This window comes from Eumetopias jubatus, unplaced genomic scaffold (genome assembly GCF_037043125.1).
Source record: "Eumetopias jubatus isolate StellerSeaLion01/CBP00866 unplaced genomic scaffold, mEumJub1_p1.0 scaffold_13, whole genome shotgun sequence".
NCBI classification, from domain to species: Eukaryota; Metazoa; Chordata; class Mammalia; order Carnivora; family Otariidae; genus Eumetopias; species Eumetopias jubatus.
This window is the reverse complement of record NW_028274819.1, coordinates 67770820-67781124: the sequence shown is the minus strand read 5'-3', so window position 1 is coordinate 67781124 and position 10305 is coordinate 67770820. Positions and strand designations below refer to the sequence as shown.

At 46.1% G+C, this 10305-nt stretch overlaps 1 pseudogene; it reads right to left on the bottom strand.

The window, feature by feature from the left end:
- Positions 1-4357: 4357 nt before the first annotated feature.
- LOC114226615 (UPF0449 protein C19orf25 homolog pseudogene) lies at positions 4358-6119 on the bottom strand (annotated as a pseudogene).
- Positions 6120-10305: the final 4186 nt, after the last annotated feature.

Genomic DNA, 10305 nt, shown 5'->3' with positions numbered 1-10305 from the left:
AGATCACCAATAAATGCCCATTGGTCTATTCAAGAGACTGTATTGCGACAGAACAGTTAGGCACACACTCTACAAATAAAATACTATTAAATGTTTCACTTCTCAGGTAATTAAAACAGGACCAGATTGGTAACGTTAGCATCGAATAAGCAATGACCCCCCCTTTATAAAAAAGAGAAACATGAGAAAAACCTAGTAACCCAAGTTGAGGCATCCTGAAATAAAGACAGGGACTGCCAAAAAATGAGAGGTCATAGCATGAGGCTGAGGGCTTTGAGAAAATGTTTGCTATATACAATTATGGAAACAGAAAATGCTGCATTCAGTCAAACTCCAGAGATGAAGAAAGAGCAGAAAAGAACAGAAAATACCATTGCCGGGATTACTATTTGCTTCCGTTCACAAGGAACCCAGAGCTCAGGAGTATAGAGAAGTAGGAGGTAATGAAAACACTATTGTAACTTTTGATGAAAAGCAGGCTGGGGAGCGCTTTGCAAATAGGAACTTCACAGAATCCTCAGAGCTACATGAATGTTCCTCAGGGGTAAAGAAGGGAGTATTTACATTAACGTGTTAAAGAAAAACTGAGATAGGTCTAGAGGTCAGAATCAAAAAGGTGATTTACATTCAAGGACGGATGTAGATCTTGTTTCATTGAGTAAAATTATGAAACAATAAGAAATTTAAAAAGTAAGCCTAGAGACTTAAAAAAAAACCATGATAAACAAAATTAAATAAGGTTTTTTTTTTCTTTTTTGAAAGAAAGTGTAATCAACCCAAATTGCTTTTCAAATACTAGGTCCCTAAATAAGCAAGGAAGAATTATGCATTTAACATATTCACTTTTACAGTATTAGATAGAATCCATAAGCTGCCTATAGGAACATATCTTTCCTTTTTTTTTTTTAGGATTTTATTTATTTATTTGACAGAGACAGCGAGAGAGGGAACACAAGCGGGAGGAGTGGAAGAAGGAGAAGCAGACTCCCCGCTGAGCCAGGAGCCCAATGCGGTGCTCTATCCCAGCACCCTGGGATCATGACCTGAGCCGAAGGCAGACGCTTAATGACTGAGCCACCCAGGTGCCCCAGAACATTTCAATTTCAAAGTAACGTCCTTTAGGTTTTCAGGGTGGTGGGATTAAATGTGATGTTTAATTTCTTTTTTCACAGATGATGTGTTATTTTGAATTAAAAAATTTAAAAAATTTACTTATAAAAAGTCACATTGATTAAAAATTGACCAAAAGACCTTAAACTGAGGGGGAACTGGAGCTGGTTTGCAGTGTTGGGGGAGAAGATGGGGCCCAGTGGCCTCAGAAGCTGGTGTCAGAATTCTCTCCCTTCCCTATCTGGGTGTGTAGTCTGGAAGAAGTCAGTGTGACACAAATGTAATTTGCAGCTGACCCAGCATTGAGAGGTGTGGCTCGTATATTCAAGACAGCAAAACGACTGAAATCTGACTCAGAGATGCTAGAAATACTGCCTCACAGTAATTTTAGAAAAGAGAAAGAGAGAGCAAGGCTGGCACTGCACAACATTTAATTCGTCAGCCCTGACTGGAACTTGCTCTGGAATGGCAGAAAGGACACTGCGGTGTTTTTGCAGTCAGAAATCCTGAGCTCAAGTCCCCACTGGGTCTCTCAGGGATGGTGTACACTTGGGCAGATCCTTTAAACTCCCCGGGCTTCAATTTTCTCATCTTTTTTTTTTTTTAAAGACTTATTTACTTACTTTAGAGAGAGAGAGAGAGAAAAAGAGAGAGAGAGAGAGGCGGGGGAGGCGCAGAGGGAGAGGGAGAGAGAGAATCTTAAGCAGGCTCCACATCTAGTGCGGAGCCCAATGCTGGGCTCAATCTCAACTCTGAGATCATGACCTGAGCTGAAACCAAGAGTCAGACGTTTAACTGACTGAGCCACCCAGGCGCCCCTTCATTTTTCTCATCTTTAATTAGAAAATAACATAGTTTTCTAAAGCACCGCAGGGTTGTTCATAGGGATTGTTCCAACGGGCTGTAGTGATGACAGCAAAGGTAATATTTATTCAAAATACTGCAAAACAATAGAAAGAATGTCAACTTTAGAATCAAGGAGACCTGAATTCACTGGAAGTCAAATCATAGCTTTTTTTCTTAGTGACTGTTGGACTTTGGGCAAGTTTGTCTTACTCTATTTTTTTTTAAAGGTATCTATCCCATATATTGGAAGGAGTAAAGCATTTATTTTGCTCTGGAAGCTCAAGGGTGATTGATTCTCATGGAAGGATCTTGAAAGGCACCAAGGAGGAGGTGAATTTGAAGGTGGCTGCTTGAGGGAAGGAAATTTCTTAGGACTAGAAGATTAGTGTAGGTGACTTGGAGAATCTTCCTAGTAGGGTGGCGTTGTTGGCAAATAATGGCCAATATTATTGAGCAATGTATTAGTTTTCTATTGCTGCTGTCACAAATTACCACACCTTTAGCGGCTAAAACAATATAAATTTTATATCTCGCAGTGTCTGTGGGACAGAGGTCCAACATCCATCTCACCTAGCTAAAAATCAAACCCATGCTCCCTCTTGGAGGCTCTTGGGCAAGAATTCACTTCCAAGTTCATTCAAGGTGTGGGAGTCAGTTCTTTGTGGTTAGGACTGAGGTCCTTGTTTCCTTGCTGTCTGTCAGCTGAGGGCCACTTTAGCTCCTAGAAGCCTCTCTGTGGTCTTCATCTGTGGCCTACTCCATTCTTCAACCCACAGTGGTGGGTCCTGGTCTTGTTTCAAATAGTTCTGATTTCTTCTGCGGTGTCTCTGTTTTCTGACATTCACCTTTAATAAACCCAGCGTTCCAATCATACTCAGCACTGCCGGTGGCTCCATTTCCGTGGGTGAGGACAGGGTAGAGGCTGGGAGGGGGACTTTGTGGCCCTTCTGTCCTGCTCACCTCCATCCTGGGTCCGTGAGCTGACTGCAGAGCTTGGCTTCCACCAGGAGCAAGCAAACTGTGACATGCTTGAGGAGATGCCTTCGGGCAGGTGTCTGGAGGCAGAGCCCAGGTGTGGACCCAGAATCCACCATGGCAGGGGAGGGAGGGCAGTGGGAGTGTCTCTGCCTGACCTCAGGGGGCTCTGAAAGGTGCACAGCGCCCCAGGGGCAGGCAGGCCCTGGAAGCCAGGGCCAAGCAGGGAGGCGTGAAGCACCTTGCACCAAAGGCAAGCTGTTAGCAGCTGGGAAAGGGTGCACTGGGGGCCAGGGGGCCCCCGGACAGGCTAGCTTCGGCATCCATTGCTGCAACTGGAGCCACGCCCACATTTCCCGCACACCCCTGCCCCCCATGGCCCACTTTCTGGTTTCCAGTTTTGGGGGTCTTTCAGGCTTACGCAAGGCTCCCCTTCTTCAAGGAAAGAGAAACACTTCCTGGGATGCTCAGTGTCACCCGTGTTAGGACCCTGCCGTGGTGGGTCCCCATGCTTCCCTGAACTTCCAGGGACCGCAGCTCACGGAGTCCCTGGCAGGCCGCCAGCTGCAGAGGGGATCTTATCTGAGGGACTCAGTAGGGACACCCATGAGCAGCCTGGCCTTTGGGCCACCTCTTGTAGGTCATCACTTCTCTGGTCTTCTCATGGTTTGTCTTCTAGGGTGAAAAGCCCTTTCCAAGATCCTGTGCTGCTCCATGCCTGTATACCTGCCCACAGGCAAAGCTTGCCAGGACCAAGGCAGTCCAGTGAGGATGCCGGTGGGTGACTGACCAGCTCATCCTCTCACGGGAGCCCAGACATGATGCCCCCATGTAATCAGATACTGCAGCTAACAGGTTGGTCCTACATCCAACCATGAACCAGAAAGTGCCTGCTAGAAGAATACCCATGCCTTAGATTGGGGTGCTGGGGGTGCTAATATGTGGCACCTGCCGGAGGCACCATCTCAGATCTGGGCCCTGCTGGGCAATTGCTCCTCATACAGCCACGGCCACCGTTGTGGAAGAGGGGATAGAACCCCCATGCTCTTCTGGAACTTCTGGGGGCCCATAGTTTGCATAGGGATGGGCAGAGAAAGCAGGATGAGTTTTGCCAGCTCAGTCTATTGGGATAATGCGGTGAAACTTGGTCATCAGAGGAAAGGAGGGAAGGATGGATGGACTGGCCTGCAGGTGCTAGGGACCCCACATGGAATCCAATCTGGGCTCCATGGCTCCAGAGTTAGCTCCCCAGGTACTGGGGCATGCCTAGGCCATGGAACAGAGAGCCTGGAACCTGTTTCTGGGACCCGGGGGCCCACATCTGAGGTGTGCCAGCTCAGGTGTGGTGGGAAGGACTGAAGGTTCCAGCAAGCCTGTGGTACACCCTGCCCAGGGGGTACATGCTCAGGCAAGCAGGTGAACCAAGTCAGCCCAAGGAGGCAGCCATGGCCCCTGGAAGGGCCACCTACTCCACATGGTGAACATCCTGCTCTAGGTCCTCACAATTCAGCTGCAGCTGCTGATTCATGGCTACGTAGGCCAGGCTTTGGTGGTAGAGCTGCTCCAGCTGGACCTATGTCCTCCGCCCTCCCAGGGAAGTCTGGGGAGTCTTCTGGGACCAGGGTGGTGAAAATAGGGTCCTTGGTATATGCTTCCCACACATCCTCCAGGATCTGCTCCACCGTGGGAGGCCCTGAGCCAGTTGTCAGCACCACTCTCTTCTTGGCCTTGGAACCCACCCCCAGGTGTGCTCCCTAAACTGCCAGCACCGCTGAGCACCCACTTCCATGTACTGCTGCATCTCTTCCACCTCTAGCCAGAGAAAGCGCTCATGTAATTAGATTTGGCCCACCCACAAAATCCAGGATAATCTCCCCATTTGAAGGTCCTTAATCTAAATTATATCTGTGCTATTTCTTTCTCAGGTTCTAGGGATAAGAGTGTGGACATTTTGGGGGGCCATTGTCCCTACCAGAGCTCTTTATATGGGCCAGGCACTTTGCTAAATGTGTTTTATGTGTTATCTCATTTAATTGCCTCAGTAACTCCATGCAATTTAATTCTTTTGGTCACTCTATGACAGAGGAAATTGGGATTCAGAGATGTTAATCAGCCTGCTCAGAGTCACACAGTTAGGAAGCATGAAAGCCAGAATTTGAGGGTAGGTCATCTGAGTCTAGAGCTCATATCCTTATAGAGGATAAATATCTAGAAGGAAAAGTCACCAAATTGGAGGGCCTTGAATGCCAGAGTGAGACGCATGGGCCCTTTTTTTGTGTGCAGCAACACTCCATGTCATCATGTGGGGAGAAAACACTTAAAACACAGACACTCTGTGGAAGACTGAATGGTATTTGGAAAGCATGGTTTAGACACATTCCTGGGGGATGGAAGGCAGACTACAATTTTCAGGAAACATTGAATTAGTCTCAAGAAATTATATTCTTGGAAAAAATCCAACGTGGTCTGTCAAGGTACAGATATGACCACGGCATAGATAAAAATACAAAGTTATTAGCCTACCATCTGGGAGGTCTCCATAGGCTGTGATGGAGCCTCAATGAAGGTCACTCTTGGTTTATTTAATATCTTCACAAGTGATCTTGGAACACGGAATCTTCATCTTTTTAAACGAAATTCATGAAGATAACAAATGGCTCAAGTTATAGTCATCAAAGAGGACAGAAGAAATGTTGACAGGAAATATTTCCCATTCAACTTTGTTGAGGGGGGAAGGAAGGAATTCAAAGCACAAATAGTCACTAAGATAAGGAGTCTGAACAGAGCCACCATGATTTAAGAGTCCTGCAATAAACAGAAAAGACAGAGAGGAAATCATGAAAGTGAAATGTGGTAGCTAGCCTGAGCACTGGTTCCCGGATGTGTAAATTTCCAGATGTCACAAACTTATGTGCTTTGGGGCACAGCTGGAAGGAGGCCTCTGGTCATGCCCTGGGCTGGCTTCCGGGGTGCCAGGGAGTAGGAGTAGTTTGGGGGGAAGCTGAGGCAGAGCAGCACAGAGAGAGTTGGAGAACAGGGTCAAGTATGAAATGTATGTTAGGGAGAGCAGCTGCACCTCCTCTCACCTTGCCCACCTGCCCTCCCCACTCAGTTAAAGTCTTTGGGACTGGCCCACAGGGGCTGTGCTTCTCCCTGAAGAATCTCTCAGGAACCTCCTGCATCTTCATGACATCATTGTATGAGTCCGGTTGGTTGGTAATTACTGGCTTAGTTGACTCTCCCCTTCTCTAAACTGGGGCTCCATGAAGCCATTTGAGGAAAACACAGGTTAGGAGGCTGTCCACAAGAAGTGGCTTTAAATCTTTTTTTGGGTCCAAGATCCCTTTAAAAATTTGATAAAAGCTATAGGTATTTTTTTCCCTAGAAAAATAAAGGCACAATCACAAAAATATTTGTATACAAGTCTAGAGGATTCATGAAGCCCATCCAACCTGGAGGGAATCCTCTGGTCTAGTTCCTCCAGGTAGCAAATGTTCAACTCTTTTGTTACAATCTTCACCACTCCCTACCTCAGCGCCCCCCACCACATGCCTCCGTGCATTAAACATTTTCCTGCTGAGCCTGGTTATGGTTTCAAAAATCTACCTTAACACAGTACTCCGCCAAGTAGTCCTACCAATACTTCAAAACTGGCACCAACTTCAATCCTGGGAGTAGCAAGAGAAGCTAAGAGAAAGACTCATTCATGTCAAAGGAAATTTTCTAGGTGGAAGGAATGGGAAAAGGCTGAATAGGATGAGGATGGAGAAAAGGATTATTGGAATAGTCAATTAAATGCTTGGGGACCTAGAAGAGCACACTTTAAGCAGAACTATGGTTGCAGCCAGATTGCAGTAGGCCAAATTGATGGGTCTCCTTGAAGGTATTCTAAATAATTGGGTTGTATGCATAGTGACAAACATACAAGGATGTTTACTATGGTATTATTAAAATAGTACTAGTACAAATTGAAAACAGTCTAAAAGTCAAATATTAGAGAGTTTGGTTAATTTGATTCTAATGCCTCCATACTATGGAATAATAATATATTAGTAAGACCTCTTTAAGTAATAGAAACTTGAATCAAACTAGTTCTAGCAAAGACAGAGAAAAGAAACTTGTTAGCTAATGCAATGAAGAGTGCAGAAATTGTCTGGATTTAGGCAAATGCTGAGATGATGTCCTCTGATCTTGAAATCTCTCTCTCCCCTCCCCTCTCTGCTTCCATACCCTCCCCCTCCCTCTCCCATCTCCTCTGAGATAGATTCATTTTTAGAGATTTCTCTACATGGTGGAAAGGATGGCCCCCATGGTTCCAGCATTTCTAGAACTCACTGTCTCCACAACAGAGAAAACTTCCTGTCTCACCTTTAGGCCAGGACACTGGCCCAAGAATATTGGTCCTGTTTGGGTCACTTGCCCATCCTTCAACCAACTGCTGTGTCCAAAGAGGTGGAGTACTGCAATTGGTCAGCTGGAGCGAATGTGCCTTCCTTGACAAACCCATCAGAGTCATGTTGTGTGAGGAAAAGGCATCCTCCAAAGGAAGAACGATGACGCCCCCCAAAAACTGTCCATCATAATGGCAAACTTATTTTTTTTAACATAATGTAGATTTATATTATGAGCATGGAGGCTTTGGGAGATGGGGAGAGATTGAGGTCCCATCACAGCTCTGCCTGGAATTCTTGTGCCTGGAACCCCCCACCTGACACTCCTATCCCTTCTACTTCTCTAGACGAATGACTGCATGGGGCGGGCAGAATAATGCCTCCCTTCTCCAAAGATGTTCATGCACAAATCCCTGGAGCCTGTGAATGTGTTGCCTTACTTGGCAAATGGGAGTTTGCAGATGGAATTAAGAATCTTGAGATAGGAGATGACCCATGGAAAGATGCTCCATTTACACTGTGAAGTAAGAAAAGCAAGTTACTGAACACAATATAGAAAATAATTTTATCTTTATCTTTAAATCTGTGTAACTATTTATGTACATATATGCATGGAAAAAAGTTTAGGAAATGCATTCCAAGATGATAACAGAGTTATTTCTGAGGGGCTGTGATAGATTTTTTCCCTTTTGCTTATATGCAGTTTCTAACTCTTCTACCATGAGCATAGATGACTTAATAATTCACATCTATAAGCCCGAGAGGTGAAGAAGAGGAAGCAGCCATTAAAGAAAAAGGTGGGATGGTATTGTGAATGGGAAGCATGTTGGGAAAAAAAAGTTATCTGCTTATTCATTTATGTATTTATTTGCACCGGGAACACCTGTTTATCAGCTGAGACAATGGGCCTGGGGATTCTGAAGAAGGAGAAGATGCACAAACAAGGAAATGAGACAGGGAGTAGCATCTCTAGGACTAGGGGTTGAGGGAGGACCTCATCAGGACTGAGAATGAGCCCCTAGAGGGGGCAAGAAGGAGAGAGGAAAAGCTGGGAAGAAATGAAGCAGCTTCTAACAGGAGGGGAAGGTAGTCAACAACCTAAGTCTTCTAAGCAAAGAAACATGTGGGCGAGGGGGCTAGAGCTAGAGTGGGCTGGGCACTACAGAAAAGTGGAAAAAGTTGGAAATTGTGCTGTGGGGAATGGTGGGGATCCACCAGGATCAGAGGGGCTTTCTGAGCAGCACTGAGGGCCCAACTGAGATTAGATAACAGGGATTTGTCATCGTGCTAATCATAGCAGAGGCATGACTTTTTCCAGTGACACTGAGCAGCTTGGGAACAGAAGCAAAGCCAGCAGGGAGAAACCAGCATGCCTAGCTGCATGCACCAAGACTTCAGATTCTGAGCGAGGGCCTCCTCATTGGACCTCAGTGACTCCCACTGAGCTTCCTGATTCAGTTCTTTGATATGAAGCCCACGGCACTGCTCTTCCCTGTGCTGTACATGATGGTTGCTGGGTATCGTTCAGGCCTTGCTGAGATGAATCCAGTAGCTCGCCAGTGAGAGTGTTTGAGAAGCCAAAAACAAAAAGCAAAAGCCAAAATAATGCAGGGAGACAACGGATATAAGCAAATGGTGCTATTGTTCTACTGGGAGGACCCAGGAGAAAAGGGGAAGGGGCCAGGGTAGTTTTCAAAGCAGAGATAAAGCCGAGGCTGACCTTCAAAGGATGAGTAAGAGTTAACCGGCCAGATAAGTGGGGAGGGCATCCCTGGAGGGGAAGCACATGAGCAAAGGAGGAGGCATGAAGATGCATGTTGTATACAGATAGCCACACACAACTGAGCGTCATTACAGGGTGAAGTAAAGGGGAGGGCATGGTGGGAGACAGGGCTGGAGGGGGCTGTCAGGGACTCACCCCGAAGGGCAGAGGAAAAGGGTCCTATGAAGGAGCTTGAGAGAACAAGATCAGAGGAATAAAAAGAGGGAAAAAAGAGAGTATGGTCTCCAAAGTCAAGTCAGTCAAGAGGTAATTAGGAAGAAATGACTGACAGTCCCAAGTGTCCTAAAGATGCCCAAGGAGAACATTTCAAAAATCTTATCAACAGACTTGGCAATTAGATCACATGTGACCTTTGCCAAATGAGTTTTGATGGAGTAGTGGGCACTGAAGACCACAAGGAATGGCAGGTAGGGGTGAAAATAAAAAGAACAAATGGAAATCATCTGAGAAGTCTGGCTCAGCAGAGTAGACAAGGGAAATGGAAGTGAGAAGGAATTGGAATTTTAAGAGAGGATGTATGCATTTAAGGATGGGAGAGATTCTAACAGAGGCTGTCAGGAAGGCGCAGGAGAGGTGGAATGAATAGCACAGAACCCTTGGGATGGGAAGGGGTGGGTTTCAGCAGAAGGAGGGATGCCTCTTTCTCAGCGTTTAAAGGAGGGCTATCAGCATGCATACAGGTGTAGCTATGTTGATGAGGATGGAGCAGAGCTGTTCTTGTCTGACTGCTTCCGTTTCCCTTATGAAGTAGGCAGCATGGTGATGCCCTAAAAGTGAGGAGGTGAGGAAAACAGAGGAGTTAGAAAGAGAAGGCCCGTCTAGCAAGGCCCCATGAGAGGGCCGTTGAAGAGCATGGGACCTGTGCCGGCTGCGGGAAGCACACGAGGTCAAGTGTGGAAAGTGCACAGATCAGAGCCAGGCAAATAAAGGCCCCCAGTAAAAGGGAGAAATTATCCCCAGGCAAGAAGAATCCTGAGGGCCTAACAAACCTCAAAGGGACAAAGTCCCAGGTGGGGGCAGTGATGGGTCTGAAGTCCAATCACATATGGGGACTTGAAGGCAGATGTCTAAAGAAAAGATTTTTTTTTTTTTTTTTAGTAGTTTGAAAACATTGCTCTCTAGCATCTGGATGTTCAGATTTGGAAGGAAGAGTCCAGTTCTCTAAAACAAAGAAAAATTGCAAATTCAGGAGCCATGTTG